Source organism: Capricornis sumatraensis, chromosome 2 (assembly GCF_032405125.1).
Source record: "Capricornis sumatraensis isolate serow.1 chromosome 2, serow.2, whole genome shotgun sequence".
Taxonomy (NCBI): Eukaryota; Metazoa; Chordata; class Mammalia; order Artiodactyla; family Bovidae; genus Capricornis; species Capricornis sumatraensis.
Genome location: NC_091070.1, coordinates 167,611,609 through 167,629,519, shown reverse-complemented (window position 1 = coordinate 167,629,519; position 17,911 = coordinate 167,611,609). Strand labels below are relative to the sequence as shown.

The 17,911-nt window shown below is 39.9% G+C and overlaps 1 protein-coding gene across 1 annotated transcript in view; it reads left to right on the top strand.

Moving 5' to 3' along the window:
- AK5 (adenylate kinase 5) overlaps nt 1-17,911 on the top strand; it is a 266,778-nt gene that overhangs the window by 101,317 nt on the left and 147,550 nt on the right. The gene's annotated exons all lie outside the window — the stretch shown is intronic.

Sequence of the window (17,911 nt, the reverse complement as noted above, 5' to 3'; positions counted from 1 at the left end):
CATCTGACCATCAAGAGAGCAGTTATCTGAGTGGAATTTAATCCAAAGAAGTCAAATAGTATGTATATGTGTATGCGTCATATCTAAATGCTGCCATTATCATTTGCTACTGTTCTATTCAGAATGTATCATGGGCCTCTTATCTTGATTAATAAAATTTAATCACTTTTATCACAAATTTAAAAAGAAAGATAAAGGTGAGCCACAGAGACAGGGCCCACTAAGAAGGGCAGGGAAAGCCTACAGGATTCCACTTGTCAGTTTAATATTGTTAATGCTTGAAGGTTCATGAACAGTAGAACCTCAGAACATTAATAAAGAAAATTGTCTCTTTCCTTTTTTTCTTTCTGGGAGAAGGAAAGATTTATTACTTGCAGCAAGTAAGAACACTGGGGAGCTTTCCCAATGCAATATCTCAGATTCTCTCTTAAGCAAGAGATTGTTTAGCCCAGCTTCCAGCCATCCACTTATTTCTTCAACAAATATTTAACCCTAGGCAATTTTGTATAAGACAATGTGCTCACTACCAGCAGCTGCAAAGAACAATTCAGAGTCCCTGCTTTCAAAAACATTGGATACAGGAGGGTGAGACAGAAATGGAAACAGGCAGTTATAAAATACATCCTGAGTCCTCAGCAGGATGGTACCCTTGACTTCAGGGATTTGCTTAACAAGAATTCTGAAACAGGAATCTTGAACCATCCTTCTTCAGCTCATAAACAAAAGCTTGTAAACTCTGGGAGTTCCCAGGTAACTCTCCCTTATCATCACCAGTATCCTCCTGCTGTTATCACCTGAGGCACTCAGCATTCCCTACTACTGCATTCAGCTACACTCTAGAAAACACCATTATCCGAAAGTGACTATTGTCTTATTAAGGAAAATAAATTCCATGCTGATGTGGACACAAGCCTACTAAGAACACTAGATAGTGTTAAAATAAGCAAAGTAATAGTTTAATGAGAAAAGACTTCAACCCAATTGTCAAGTTTCAGGGACTGCTCCCCAAACCTCCCTCATCATGTACACATGACCCCTCCCTTCACCCCCCAGTGCAGACAGATGCTGTTCAGGTTGAAGGCCATTGCCAAGCTCCATATATCTCAGGTTCCTCCACAAACTTTTGAAACACAGATTTCCAAGCATTTATTTCACTAAAAATTCTTTTTTGTTTGCATTAAGATGATATTAAGGCCTTTCAGTGTTTCCCCCCCATAAATTCAATAAGCCCAGTTCCTCTTAAATTTTATCATAAGACCAGTTTCCTAATCCTTTAGTCATCTTTTAGTCTGTGCTTAGAAATTGTGCACAAAATATAAGACTGAGGAAAACAATGGCAATGACTCTTCAATTTTAATATTGCTGTCCCTTCTAAGAACTTATAACACATTTTTTACATGCTTTGATTCCATTTTATGCCACTAACCATCTGTGGGCTCTTGAGCAAATCTTTCACATTTTGGGGCCTCTGTTTCTTCAACTGTTAACCAAGAGTTAACATTGGATAACACTCAATATTCTGTAAGGGATCTTCCAGCCCTCAAACTCTACATGGTGCAATGTTATTGTTAACAGTAATAATAACACTTTTGCAGCCTGCATCATAAGATTCTTGAGGCACCTGTCATCTGGAGCTTAAATTTGGCTAAGTTTATTGCTAAAAGTAAATCTCTTGTGCAGACAAATCACTGATAAGGCTAAATAAAAGAAATGCAAAGAGAATGAATCTGTTTATCAGTTCTTTTGCCATAACTAAATTAAGCTTGGGGCTTCCCTGGAGATTCACCTGGTAAAGAATCTGCCTGCAATGCAGGAGACCATGGTTTGATTTCTGGGTCAGGAAGATCCCCTAGAGAAGGAAATGGCAACCCACTTCAGTATTCTCACCTAGAAAATCCCACAGACAGAGAGGGGCCTGGTGGGCTACAGTCCATGGAGTCTCAAAGAGTCAGACACAACTGAGTGACTAAGCACGAATGAAATTAAGCTTACCCCTAGAAAGCAATTTAGTACCATATGAGAAAAACCATTATCATGATAAATCTCAACAGCATAATTTTTAAAAATCATGATGAATATATGAATAGATTGCTCTAGAAGACATTTGATAAAAATGTACATCTGTCTGGATTTTTTGAAAAGTAAAAATTTAAGTATGAAATTATTCTGCTGGAATAAGATTTACTTAAAATTGAGTCACTGTACTTAACAAAGACATATCTCAGACATTTCCAAGCAAAACAGGAGTGTCCTTTCTTGTACTTGAGCTTTCTACATTAATCAGTTCCTGACTTGTAATAAGTCCAAAAGTAGGGGAACAATAGAGAAATAAAGAGAGGAACAATATCACCTTTGCAAACCATTCAAAGCTAGAAAATTCAGTATACTAAACTAAGAGCTATGTATTAGTCTACCTGGATCGTCATAGCAAAATACTACAGACTGTGTGACTTAAACAACAGAAATTTATTTTCTCACAGTTCTGGAAATTAGAAGTTCAAGATCAGGCTGCTATTAGGCTTGGTTTCTATTGAGACCACTATTTCTGGCTTTTAGAGAGCTGACTTTTTGTGTTCTCACGTGTCAGAGACAGAATCTCTGATGTCTCTTCTCATAAGGACAGCAGTTCTGTCAGAGTAGGGCCCCACCCTTCTGACCTCATTTAGCCTTAGTTACTTCCCTAAAGGCTTTGTCTCCAAATACAGTCACACTGAGGGTTAGGGCTTCAGCATATATCTTTGGAACAAGGTCACAATTTCATCTGTAACAAGCTATTAGAAAATTTAGTAAAGAAACTGGTCATAAACTGAGAAATAGTGAAGAAAAAAGGGAGCTCACTTATTGTATCAATGAAAATAATAAATCTGCTACAGAGCGGGCAGCTTAAACAACAGAAACTTGTTTTCTCAGAAGTCTAGAAGTTTACAAGTCAGTCTGAGATCATGGTGTCCGCAGGCTTGGTTTCTTCTAGGACCTCTCTCTCCTTGGCTTGCAGACGGGCTGTCTTCTCTCTTGGTTTTCACATAATCTTCCCTCTGTGTCATCTGCTTCCTATTCTCTTCTTATGAGGACCAGCCATATTGGATTGGGCCCACCCATATGACCTCATTTTCATGTAATTACCTCTTAAAGACCCTGTCTCTAAAGGCAGGCACATTCTGAGGTACTGAAGATGAGGACTTCGGTATTGAAATTGGAGGGACCCAATTCAGCCCAGAAGGCCTAGTACAGCTCCCAAGGTGAGATATGGACTGAAAATGGATGGAGAGCCTACCCACTAGGCCATTAGACCATTGCCCTTTACCCTGCCCCGTGTGCTGCCCCAGTGGCCAAGATTACCTTCTCTGGCTGGATCAGTCACACATCTCTAGAGAAACTAACAAGCCCCACTGAAGGATATTCTGACATTTGAGAGGTCTCTTGGGAAGATAACCTCACTCATAAATATGACAACCACACCAGGTGGAAGAGGGAAGGGATAAATTGGGATCAACACATACATACTATTATATATTAAATAGATAAGTAATAAGGACCTACTATATAGCACAAAGAACTCTACTCAATATTCTCTAATGACCTATATGGGTAAAGAATCCAAAAAAGTGGATATGTGTGTATGTGTAACTGATTCACTTTGTTGTACACCTGAAATTAACACACTGTAAACCAACTATACTCAATAAATAATTTTTAAAAGTACATGCCAACCAAAAAGTCTTCTGAGGAAAGTTTCCAGCATGAAAGCAGGTACAATATAAACAACAGAAAATAATGAATCTGGAAGAAATGGAGACCTCCAGGAAATGAAAGAAAATATTAATAATACCCTAGTTACATCTTCAGAGCATTAGAAGAAAATAGTATCACCACAGGATAGAAATAAGATGCAGGCGAGAGCATTAGTTATTTAATGAAAAGTGGTTAATATTATCGAGAGATCACAACAATAAAGAGATGCAAAGAGGTGTAAGAGCTAAATCCCAAAACTAATAAATCAAGAAATAGCAGTAAAATTATTTTACTCATAATTGCAGTAACTTCCAGAAGAAATATCTAAACCAAAAATGTGTTTTGCCTGCAAGAAAGAGTAGAGTGCTATTTTTTTCATGAAGTTTTTCAGTAACATAATTCTCTTTTCTTTTTAACTCTGTTGATGTATTGTTTTGATTTAATTATTTTTAAGTTTAAAAAAATAACTTGGAATAGTCATAACATTGCTAAATATAATAGCTGTGTTCCTGGCAAAATACGTAGATTAATTTTTATAAGTCAATCAATATTATTTATTTTTGAGCCCTCTTAGTAGGGCTTCCCTGGTGGCTCAGATGGTAAAGCATCTGCCTGCAATGCAGGAGACCCCAGTTCAATTCACAAAGAGTCAGACACGACTGAGCAACTTCGCCTTGCCTCCTGGAGAAGGGAATGGCTACCCACTCCAGTATTCTTGACTGGAGAATCCCATGGACAGAGGAGCCTGGTGGGCTACAGTCCATGGGATCGCAAAGAGTCAGACATGACTGAAGCAACTCAGCATACGTGCAATCAATTATTTTAGGCTCTGTGAAGGAATATAGGAATTTTAAGATAGTCCATTCCGTCCATGAGTCTGTGGTTTATTCAGGGTAACAGTATTATGAAGTGGCACATTCCAAATACTAAATAAAAGTAATAGACTGGGATGTCATGAGACTTCAGGGAGGAGATGGCCGAACGTGGCCTTCAGTTCGTGGAGAAGAGAGGCAGAGTTGAGCAATGGGAAGAGGCAGGCAGTTAATGGAGGATCATGGAGAACTTTCCCACAGAAATCATAGGACGCTCGGAGCAAAGACAAGCAGCTCAGATGAGATGGTGAGACAGAGAGTGTGCTGGTTTGTTAGGGCTGCTGTAAAAAAATATCGCAGACTGGGTGGCTTTAACAACAGATATTTAGTGTCCCACAGTTCTGAAGGCCAGAAGTCTAAGATCAAGGTGTCAGTGGGCTGGGTTTCTTCTGAGGCCTCTCTTTCTTGGCTTGAACGATGGCCACCTTCTTGCTCTTTGTTTTTCATGGTCTTCCCTCTATCTGTGTTGTCTATGTCCTAACCTCCTTAGCTTATAAGGACAACAGTGGTATTGGATTACAGCCCACTGTAACAACTCCATTTTTATTTGCTTAACTCTTTAAAAGGCTTATCTCCCCAAATAGTCACAGTATAAAGCACTGGAGGTCAGGTCTTCAACATTTGAGCTTGGGAGACACAGTTAGCCCCTACCAGTAGTAAACTAGCTTGACAGTAGCATAAAATTTTTATTTTAAAAGACAGAAGGGTGTAGTGGGAATACTTCTAAAAGAGCAATCTGGAGAGCCCATGCCAAGTATGGACTTTATATCATAGGAAATAAAATGTCCTTGAACATTTCTGAGCAAGATGTAGGCAAGATCAACCTGGTAGTGGTATGTGGGATGCTGTGGCCAGGAAATCAGACCAAAGGTCAGCAAGAATTAAGCAGTTATTGTAATATTCCATTTATGGGATAAGAGTGATTTTTAACTGTAACAATAGCAGTGGCAATAGGAAGTAAAGATATTAGAATGCTACAAATGGGAAAACTTAGATATTCACAATATTTACACCTCTAAGAAACTTTAAAAATTATTTTTATAACACAGGGAAACTATATTCAATATCCTATGAGAAACTATAATGGAAAAGAAAATGAAAAAGGAATTATATATATGTATGCTGTTGTTTGTCATTTTGCTGTTAACTGTAACCTGCCAGGCTCCTCTGTCCATGGGATTTCCCAGGTAAAGATACTAGAGTGGGTTGCCATTCCCTTCTCCAGGGGATCTTCCCGACCCAGGGATCAAACCCAGGTCTCCTGCATTGCAGGTAGGTGCTTTACCACCTGAGCCACCAGGGAAACCCGATACATGTGTGTGTGTGCATATATGTATACACACAACTGAACCATTCTGTTGTACAGCAGAAATTTATACAACATTGTAAATCAATTCTACTTTAATAAAACAAATTATAGAAATAAAATTATTTTATCCTAATTGTCACTGTGGAAAATTCTGAAAGAGATGGAAATACCAGACCACCTGACCTGCCTCTTCAGAAATCTGTATGCAGGCCAGGAAGCAACAGTTAAAACGGGACATGGAACAACAGACTGGTTCCAAATAGGAAAAGGAGTACATCAAGGCTGTATATTGTCACCCTGCTTATTTAACTTCTATGCAGAGTACATCATGAGAAACGCTGGACTGGAAGAAACACAAGCTGGAATCAAGATTGCCGGGAGAAATATCAATCACCTCAGATATGCAGATGACACCACCCTTATGGCAGAAAGTGAAGAGGAACTAAAGAGCCTCTTGATGAAAGTGAAAGAGGAGAGTGAAAAAGTTGGCTTAAAGCTCAACATTCAGAAAACGAAGATCATGGCATCTGGTCCCATCACTCCATGGGAAATAGATGGGGAAACAGTGGAAACAGTGTCAGACTTTATTTTTTTGGGCTCCAAAATCACTGCAGATGGTGACTGCAGCCATGAAATTAAAAGATGCTTACTCCTTGGAAGAAAAGTTATGACCAACCTAGATAACATATTCAAAAGCAGAGACATTGCCGACTAAGGTCCATCTAGTCAAGGCTATGGTTTTTCCAATAGTCACGTATGAATGTGAGAGTTGGACTGTGAAGAAGGCTTAGCACCAAAGAATTGATGCTTTTGAACTGTGGTGTTGGAGAAGACTCTTGAGAGTCCCTTGGACTGCAAGGAGATCCAACAAGTCCATTCTGAAGGAGATCAGCCCTGGTTGTTCTTTGGAAGGAAAGATGCTGAAGCTGAAACTCCAGTACTTTGGCCACCTCATGTGAAGAGTTGACTCATTGGAAAAGACTTTGATGCTGGGAGGGATTGGGAGCAGGAGGAGAAGGGGACGACAGAGGATGAGATGGCTGGATGGCATCACGGACTCGATGGACGTGAGTCTGAGTGAACTCCAGGAGTTGGTGATGACAGGGAGGCCTGGCGTGCTGCGATTCATGGGGTCGAAAAGAGTCGGACACGACTGAGTGACTGAACTGAATTGAATTGTCACTGAAAGTTTCTAGAATGTCATTACCACCAGCTGGGCTTTCCAAGTGGCTCAGTGGTAAAGAGTCAGCCTGCCAAGCAAAAGACACGGGCTTGATCCCTGGGTCGGGAAGATCCCCTGGAGTAGGAAATGGCAACCCATTCTAGTATCACTGCCGGGGAAATTACATGAACAGAGGAGCCTTGTGGGCTACAGTTCACGGGGTTGCAAAGAGTCAGACACAACTGAGCAACTAAACAACAACAAGAAACAGCCAGTCAGAGCCGTTGGCTAGCATGAGCTAACTGCTGTTAACTGTACCAAGTTAACAGAGGCAAGCAAATAAACTCAAGGTGTTAGTTGGCTCTTGGAGCATTTTTGTGGATAAAAGTACATTATTATGTATTCTGAAGTATGAAATACCTAGAAAAGTAACTTATGGATGCTTATCACTGTTTTCTGAAACCCCAGGGAGACTCCCAAGTTGGAAACTACTGATTGAACCCAGAATGTCTCCATTTATAGGTAAAGAAATGTAACCAGACACATCAGAAATCACATTTCAAGTTATTAACATCTGCAAAATGGAGCCAGAAGGAACCTCTTATATCTCGCTCAAAATCAGTTGCATTCTGCTGAGAATTAGCAGGACCTGGTGTCCACCCAGTAGCACTTTTAGGGAACAATCAAGTTGCTCAAAAGGTAAATAATAATCCCCTCATTTATCTTTTGCTTAAGACTAGATTTTCCATCAACTGTTTGCCTGAAGCAAGATAAACCATTATTTCCAAATTAAAATTGGCTGCTAAAACCACCACCTGGACACTTTTTCTACCATTGATTTCTCAGCTACTTATTTTCTTATTATCCTGCCATTTTGAACAAGAACAAGCATTACTGATTCTTGTTCCATTCACATTGTCATATACATAAATAAATGTATTTTTTTGTCAAATGAGCCTTGACAGTCTCAAGGTCTGAATCCCTTATTCAAAAATCCCTGACATTTTTCTTTTTCTGTAACTCTGCCCACAGAATATTACAAGGGTTGGGCATTCATTCCTTATTCAGACCAGCCTCAAAGATCTCTGTGGCGACATCTATATTTTATGGTATAAGTCAAGCTGCTAGATTAGCAGATGGTTGTCACTAAAGGGAAGGAAAAGTGAATGAGAGATGCCTTGTCCCTGTTAAATGCTACATTTAGGGAGAAAATTAATATGTGTACTCTCTTCTGGATGATCACCACCCCAATCCTGTGCTCTCTTGTTCGCACTGTGTGTGTGTGTATCTCTTTCTCTTTCTCCCTCTCCCTAACAGTAAGCTGTTCTCATCATTTAGATAGAATCTTTGGAGCCAAATCTTTAGTGTCTCAGAGTAACCCAAAATCCATGTGAAATATTCTGCATCTTACCTTTCTCTTTTCACATTAAGCATTCCTCGTGTATGGGAACCTATGATAATTTAGAATGAAATGTGGGAGAAATATTTTTAAATCTTGTCATTTTATAGAACTCTTATGCAGAACTCTTATGCAGAACATTTTATAGAACTCTTACGCAGAACATTTAATAGACCTCTTATGCAGACCTGAAAACAAAGTATGGAAAGGGTGAGCCTTGAACTTTCTCCACTTGGTCAAACGGAGAATTTCCCAGTAGCAAGTGGGGTGATCAGAAGAGTTGCTGTTTCAATGGACAGGCTGAGTCTTGTATCACACATTGTGCGTGCTGCTGAGTCACCCAGTCCCGTCCAACTCTCTGTGATCCCAGAGACTGTAGCCTGCCAGGCACCTCTGTCCATGGCATTTTGGTTGCCATTTCCTTCTCCAAGGTGTCTTCCCAACCCAGGGCTTGAACCGTGTCTCCCGCGGCTCCTGCACTGGCAGGCAGGTTCTTTACCACTGAGCCACCTGGGAAGCCCATATCACAGATTAAGGGAACAAATTCAGAATATTAGAAATTATGGAGGAAAGTAGAGAGGAACTGGAGGACTGGACGGAAGAGGAGCTAGCTCTGGGAATGAGAACTATTCTGTCTAGAAAACGGAAGGCTCCATGACAACCAAACAGCATAACTGAGGATATGAAAGCTATGGCATCAATTATAGTAGCTGACTTCTTTGGCTAAACTGAAGCCCTAGTTGCAGGAGGCTCTACTTGTGGGCCTGCCGAGAGGATTGCCTATGAGTGATTCTCTGATATTTCCAGGGGGACACTGTGGAACTATGCAGTGCATTATTGGTCAGAGTCAAGGCTACATCTGCCTCAGAGAAGAAAATGGTGGAGATGGGGAAAGAATGGTAACATTCAGTTTTGAAACATGTGGGAAAGATATTTGCAAATTCTAGTTCCCAATATTAGAGAAGAAACTGGATGAATCTGTGGCTACCGCAAGAAGAATTTCTGGGCCTCATTGATAGGAAAGAAGAAAGGAAAGAAAGTAGTATTACCTGCGGCACAGCAATCGCCTGGTGCAGCAGAAATGTTGAGTGATTTAAGGAAAGTACAGAAAAGTGACGAGGATGCAGTAAGAGAGGAGAAGACTACAGAAAAAAGAAAGAGGAAATGAATATAATTTTATTTTTTAAAGAAATTAGTCAAGTGATTAATGTGAATTGAGAAGGTAAAATCATTGCAAATGATCGCTATTTTAACAAATCATCATTATTTTGAAACCACAGTTTTTCTAAATTTTTTTTAAAGCATATGATTTACATGGCAGGCGGACCTCCAGCATGCGTCTTTGTGAATTCAGGAGTGAGAACTGGGCCTCAGCTGGACGCTTGAGGTCTGATATAACACTGTGATTCTGTGGCTTGCGAAGGGCTCACCAGCTATGAAGGGTAGTTAGCTGATTGATAGGACACATGCAGAATATTAAGACATGAATTCTGCTCTTGTCTGAGTATCATACCTGCTTCCAATCAGTTATTAGTTTCATAGAAAATCTTCTTTGATGTAAAGTGATCTCCAGTGGGGTGAAATGCCTAGACCATGCACTCATCTATAGTTATTCATAACTGTATTATCTGTTGTGGTTTATAAAACAGAGATGTGAAAGTTTTGACCAGAGCATGTTTTCTCCACGTGAATCTTATGTTTTGCCAGATGGCTGTGTTTGTCTTGGATGGCTCATTACCACTGTCATTAAACAGTTGATAAAACTGTCATACTGGACATTTCAGTGAGAGTGTACAGCCCAGAGTTTATGAAGCTAACAACCAACTTCTAGAGGAAGTTGACAAACCCAGATCATTCATAATGAGTAAAAAGAGAAAAACTCAATGGGAATAACACTGAACCAGAGAAATGATCAAAATAACCAATCCACCCAAAAAAGAAGAAGAAAGTCCTTTATTTCAGTTTTGAATGAATGTAAGAAATAAAAACAAACTCCAAAAGGTTTTTTAAAAATTCTTTAAAAAGATTTTTGTTCTATTTATTACTTTATGTCCATTATACAGCATGATTTCTTAGTTGAAAGGTGAAGAAATTCTAAAGATAAAAACAGGCAGAGTGAAGTCATGATAATAATATTTTAAAAGAATGTGTTCAATCCCTTTGCTGCTACTAAGTCGCTTCAGTCGTGTCCGACTCTGTGCGACCCCATAGACAGCAGCCCACCAGGCTCCCCTGTCCCTGGGATTCTCCAGGCAAGAACACTGGAGTGGGTTGCCATTTCCTTCTCCAATGTGTAAAAGTGAAGTTGCTCAGTCACGTCTGACTCGTAGCGACCCCGTGGTCTGCAGCCTACCAGGCTCCTCCATCCACGGGATTTTCCAGGCAAGAGTACTGGAGTGGGGTGCCATTGCCTTCTCCGGTTCAATCTCCTTAGAAGAACAATAAATTATTTTTATCTGTGTATTTTAAAATTCCGGTAATTTGTAGTTAATCATTATTGGTGTATTCACTTGAAAATTGCCTTATCAAAATTTGTGTCTAAGTAGTACATGGGCAGATTTTGTATTGGGTTGGATCCCACATTAGCAGAGCTTCTAAAGGGTCTACTGAGGGGTTGTTCTCAAAAGACACCTGTCACCGAGTGAGGGAAATAGGAAAGGGCAGGGAAAGAAGGCAGACACAGATTTAAAATTTTAAGAGCAGTCCAGCCCCAGCCTGATCTCACCAGCAGCTCTGTTCAGAGACTTGCACAGAGATGACCCAGGGCATGGGGGCTGCTCCCAGGCAGCACCTGTCAGCCAAGAGCAGTCCCCCAGAAAAGGATCTGGGGGTGAGCTGTTAGCAGTCAACACTCTCAACAACTGGTGAGGGGTGTACCAACCTGGTATATGTATTTGTCTGTTTCAAGACCTTCTTCAAATAAAAGCATCCTCAGGCTGTTGATGTTGCCCAGTGTCTGTCCATAGCAGCTGTTCAATTAATAGCTAATGAGTGGGTGAACAAATGCATAGATGCTACAGGAAAGATGTTGAAAACTAGATTACAAAAATAGATGATAATCATAATAACTAGCATTTATAAAACATTTGCCGTGTGCAGACACTACACATGGACTATTTTTGTCAGGCAGGAACTGTTATTACCCGTTTTACACCTGCAGAAACTGAGATGGATGAGTTTTTCAGAGTCACATAGCTAGTGTGATATCAGAGCCCACTCTTTTAACCTCTTCCTTATACAGAATGTTCAGAAATGAGGAAGATGAAATAGAGTAAAACAAATACTGAATACTACTGACCCTGGGTCATTTATAGCTTTACAGAATGGCTCTGTTTTACTTGTGAAAGACGGAATTTCCAGCTGCATCTCCCCACTTCTAAAAGGCCAGGCATATCTATTCTAAGATGGAGCTTGAATAAAAATAAGAAATTCTAGAATCCTTGGAACATGCAGAGTGGTTGAAATATCTAGAAGAGTCCCAGTCTTTAATAATACCTTCTAAATTGGTTGTTTAGGTTTAAGCCTGGCTATAGTTAAAAATATACCATGAACATTATTAGAAAACATGAGATTTAAATGGATGTTAATTATTTTTAAATATTCCTCCAAGGAGCAAGTTTAATTCTCATGAGTCTTATGGGAGAAATCCTCTAACACATTTGGGCTTTTCTAATGAACTGTCTTGCTCTTCTTCAGGATAATTACTGGTTTGCTCTGTCATTTATGAGATAAGCAACTTAAAGTTTAACCCCCTCTCCTCTGTAATTCACCTGATATGTGAAAGAAAAACTTAAAATAACACATTTTAAATGAATACTAATATTAGCTTAAAGTGAGATAGGTATCTGGCTGTCAGCATACGTGCTGAGTTGCTTCAGCTGTGTCCGACTCTTTGCAACCCTATGGACTGTAGCCCTCCAGGCTCCTGTGCCTATGGGATTATCCAAGGCAAGAATACTGGAGTGGGTAGCCATGCCCTCCTCCAGGGGATCATCCTGACCCCAGAGATCAAACCTGTTTCACCATGTGTCCTGCACTGGCAGACGGGCTCTTTACCACTAGTGCTACCTGGGAAGCCCCAAGTATTTTTGTGTGTTAGTCGCTCTGTCGTGTCCAACTCTTTGTGCCCCCATGAACTGTAGCCCACCAGGCTCCTCTGTCCATGGGATTCTCCAGGCAAGAATACTGAAATGGGTTGCCATTCCCTTCTCCAGGGGATCTTCCTGACCCAGGGATTGAACCCAGGTCTCCTGTATTACAGGCAGATTCTTTACCATCTGAGCCACCAGGCAAGCTCAAGTATCTGGCTACTTATCTTTAAACATCATGTATCTGAATTTTAAATAGAAAACTTGTATTAATTTATCTGCAGTATGTGCCCCGGGGAGTACATGCAACCTCCATGGCTGTCGTCCAGCTGTGTTCACAGCGATGGCACAAATGCAAAACCTGAATCTGCACATTCATAACCATAGCTCTGACTCTCCTAAGAGACCACTAAGTAGGTCATGATTTTATGCCAAAAGGAAATGGCCTTTTAGTGGCCAAAGAACTGTTTTTTATACTCTGTGGAAACCTATTATGGTGACCCAGTACTAACGTCATTGCTGTAGTTTCTCATTCCAGATTCATCACTTTGCCCACAATCTTCCATTTTTGCCTTTCCCACCAGGAAATAGTGGTGGGATTTCTTTCTAAATATTTTAAAATTCATGAAAATGTTTTATGATACTGCAGTATTCCCAGCTCTTGGGGTAAACACAGAAATGTAACTTAGTTCTTAGGGCATAATTTTATGATACTTTAAACTTCTTTTTGAGACAGAACTGTTGAGACCACAATTCATTTATTTATTCACTATTCACTTGCAGAACTCTCGATCCAAAAGAGTTTGTGGAAAAGTGAAAGTGAGATGCAGATTGGGGTGATTTGTTGTTATTGTGACTTTTATTTCCTTTATCAATGTTATAGTGATATTTATAAAATAAATGTAAGCCAGGAAATTTTTTAAAAGCAGAAGCAATGATTAGACCTAAGGAGTTGTCAGAAAAAGATGTTAATCATTTTGGAATTGAAAGAATTTATCTCATTTTAAATGCTTTTAGAAAATGTGATTCTACATAGACAACCATTCGCTACTCCCCAATATAGCAATAGGTAAAACTTTTTAAGATTTACTATGTGCCAAGCTCTACACTAATAATGTAGAGCTTGCTTAACCCTTTTAGCAATCCACAACCATATGACATAGGCACTATGGCTATCCCCTTTCTACAGATGAGGAAAGAGGCTTAGAGAATCACAAAGTCACACAACCAGTAATGGTAGGACTAAGATTTAAATGCAGATGGTCTAGCTTAAGAGTTTCTTCCTACATCTTATGACTTCCCTTGAGGGTTACCTATGGTCAAAGCAAAACAATGAGTTATTGTTGACATTATTGAGAAACCTATTTCTCCAACCAGATAAAGAATCGTGTAGATCTGGCTGTGTGTTTTCTGATTCCTAAATTGTTGTCAGGTAAAGAAGAATATCTTTATTAGATCTGGGGCAGACATAAACCTAGACAAGAATACTTAAGGGTCTTAAATGTCTGGAACTCAAATGCCCTCATCTCCTGTGACACTTTCTGTAATCCTCAAATCTCATCCACTCGTACATCCTTCTTGATCCCCCTTTCCTCTCTGAGGCCAATTAAACCTTCTTTCTCCTCTGATCTCCCATGTTCATTTCTCTGTAGCTCTGCGACTTCCGTTATTAATGTTAGACTTTGAGTGAGTGTCCCCCGCAGTGGACTATGAACTCTTTAAAGACAAGAGTATTTTTTTACCAAGCACTGCAGGCCTCCAGTGCATGGCATATAGTGGCCGAACAATAAGTGCTTTTTTAATGAATGAATTAATAAATATTTCCACACACTCATAGTATCATTTTCTCACTTACTTTTTAATGGAGAAGACATTTGTAACAAGCGAAAACACAATTCTTTTTAATCTACTATATGATACTGGAGTAAAACAAATTTGCATACAATTTCCACAGCAGGTGTTAGTTAGTCAATAAGTATTTGTTGAGTAAATTAAAACCATTCATGAGAACCTTCCAGTGAGCTTGCAAGAGGTCTTGTGGAATGTGATAAATTTCCTAAATATCTTACAAAGTCACTTCATGATTTTGTAAAAGCTAATATCTTGCCTTTGCTTTCATGTAATCAAAGCTGCATTATTCTATTAGAGTGAAGGATGCATCTGAAATCGGCATCAATTTTGCTTTTCTCAGCCTCAGCCCTTTTTCCTGAGGCTATTAACAGATTCTTGTTGGCTTTGGTCTCTATTGGCATGTCCCATGTGTACCTAGTGGAATGTGACCTCTAAACCTCTGGAGAAATCTGTTGCTTTGCAAATACTATGCACCTTTCATACTTTCGATAGGCTTACCAGTTCCCATCCCCTTTAAGAGGAAGTTCAACATGTCCACTATGGTAAAAAGAAGCAGACTTGGCTGGAGGCAGCATAGAGGCTAATCAGCTTTTCCGGAGCTACTCACATTGTCTTTGAGGGAAGTCACACCTTTGTAGAACAGAATCTCTCATTGCTGATATCTTCGGGAAGCTAGACAGGATGTCTTCTAGGATCTCAAGCATATTTGAAAATGAAAAAGGGGAATAATTAAACAAAAATTAATCCCAAACAAAGTGATGGAGATGATGAAGCCAGGCGCACATGGACAAGTTTCATGAGTTGAAAAAGAGGCATATTCTGCATTGTAGCCCCCTTTTCACTCATCTTCATCCTCTCTAGCCACCCACCTCAACTACAGCCTGAAAGATCTATTGATACCATACTTACCCAACAGAGTCAACCTAGGGTTATACGTGATTCAGATTTGCTGAGTGCAAGGTGGGTTGTGTAATATGTGGCCAATGGAATTTCTAGATGATACCCTTCAAAATTTAACAAATAAAATATAGATATTTCTTATAGATGGCAAGTAATCTCTTTTTCTTTCTGTTGCCTCTAATCAAAGGTCTAATGACTTTAGCAGAGGAATATGAAGTAACCATCCTTTTAGTTGAGTCAGCTAAAACCACACATCAGAAGATTTACGGGAATTTTTTTCTCATTTGCATATTAATTTCTGTCCATGGACCCAAACATAAGTCCTCTTATTATAAATCTGATTTCCATTCTCATAATTTTCTTTTTCTCTCTTGCTTCATTTATATTTCTCCTAAAACTTGGAACAAAATAGCTAAATTATCCAAAGAGTCCAATGGCTATTAGGTTGTTAAACAATCCTCCATTCTGTTTGGGTTTTTTAAATTTTTTTTTGCCATCAAGCCTGTCACAGCCATCTTATTAATAAATTAACTATTCAAAAACAAAGACCAGTTTGGTTTTTTGGGAACTTGGTACTAACAACATTATCACAGAGTACTAGACCCAGGGTTGGTGCCTAAAGGAAGAAATGAGGATGGTTGTTTAAATGGGTCTGAAATTGCAAATGACCTTAAAAATAAAAATAGAGAGGAAAAAGAATGTGAGATAACTAACTACATAGGATTTGTTCCTCACAGAGCTAAAATAGCTTAGTCCTGAAGAGCACAAGTATAGTAGTAAGACAGACTTGAGTTCATACTCAGGCCCTGTTCTTCACCAGTTTTGACCTTAAAAAACTATTACTTTATTTTGGGGGGCTCCAAAATCACTGCAGATGTTGATTGCAGCCATGAAATTAAAAGACGCTTACTCCTTGGAAGAAAAGTTATGACCAACCTAGACAGCATATTGAAAAGCAGAGACATTACTTTGCCATCAAAGATCCGTCTAGTCAAGGCTATGGTTTTTCCAGTGGTCATGTATGGATGTGAGAATTGGACTGTGAAGAAAGCTGAGGGCCGAAGAATTGATGCTTTTGAACTGTGGTGTTGGAGAAGACTCTTGAGAGTCCCTTGGACTGCAAGGAGATCCAACCAGTCCGTTCTGAAGGAGATCAGCCCTGGGATTTCTTTGGAGGGAATGATGCTGAAGCTGAAACTCTAGTACTTTGGCCATCTGATGTGAAGAGTTGACTCATTGGAAAAGCCCCTGAATCTGGGAGGGATTGAGGGCAGGAGGAGAAGGGGACGACCGAGGATGAGATGGCTGGATGGCATCACCGATTCGATGGACGTGAGTCTGAGTGAACTCCGGGAGTTGGTGATGGACAGGGAAGCCTGGCGTGCTGTGATTCATGGGGTCACAAAGAGTCAGACACAACTGAGCAACTGAACTGAACTGAACTGAAACAGTAACTACAGTTATCTTATCTGTCATCTCCCTGGAGTCACAGCCCAGCAAACAGTTAATACATGCACATGCCCAGGGATTTCTGTTAGAGGAAGCAGCTACCAAATCAAAAACTCCAAGAAAGCCTTCAAAGAACTTAAGGAAGCAAGAAAGTGCATCACCAGCCAATCCCTTCTCAGAAGGTGAACTCTAGAATTTAAAGGCAAAGGCACCCTTATTTTCATCAAAGAAACTGTGGCTTTTGTACCTTTTCTCTTTGTCATTGAAAGACATGCCGTTCCTTTCCTTTCTTCATTTCACTTTTTCTCAGTTGTTCAGAACTTGGCTCATGGATCAACTTCTCCAGAAAACCTTCTCAGACCCTCCCCAACCCCACTGCCCACCTGTGGAGCCCCAGCTCCCAGGACACCCCATGTGCACCCCATCGAGGCCTTTCCCGCATGAACTGTTCTTAACAATTGATCAGTTTCTCGTCATAGACCTTAAACTCCATGGAGGCAGCTGTACTATCCTGTGTGCTGTTCTCAGTTGGTCCAACTCTTCATGACCCCATGAACTGCAGCCCACCAGGTTTCTCTGTCCATGGGATTCTCCAGGCAAGAATACTGGAGAGGATTGCTATCCCCTTCTCCAGGGGATCTTCCTGACCCAGGGATCAGACTCAAGTCTCCTGTGTCTCCTGCATTGCAGGCAGATTCTTTACCGCTGAGCCACTGGGGAAGCCCGCCCCACACCTCCGTGAAGGCAGAAGCACTGCCATGTTTGACTGAATGAAATTTAATTATTTCTCCAAAGTCATACTCACTTCCTGCCCATGTCTTCAACAACGAGAAACATTAGTATGACTCTTCTAAGAGTTATTTTATTATTCAGAATTATTTGTGACTATTCCAGTAAACTATGTTTTCATCAATGTTAAATGACATCCTAAAGAACCCTATAAAAAGAAACAATCTCTCAGTATTGGTAACAGAAAATGTGTATTAACTAAGAAGGAATTTGATTTAAACTCCCTAACTGTTTTTCTACTCATAAGTGACATCTTTCATCCTAAGGTCCTGTGTTCACATTGCAAAATACATTTCCCTTCATTTTTCTTTTTCTGAACTGATCTCTGATTCCACTTGATCTCCACTGAATTGCCCATAT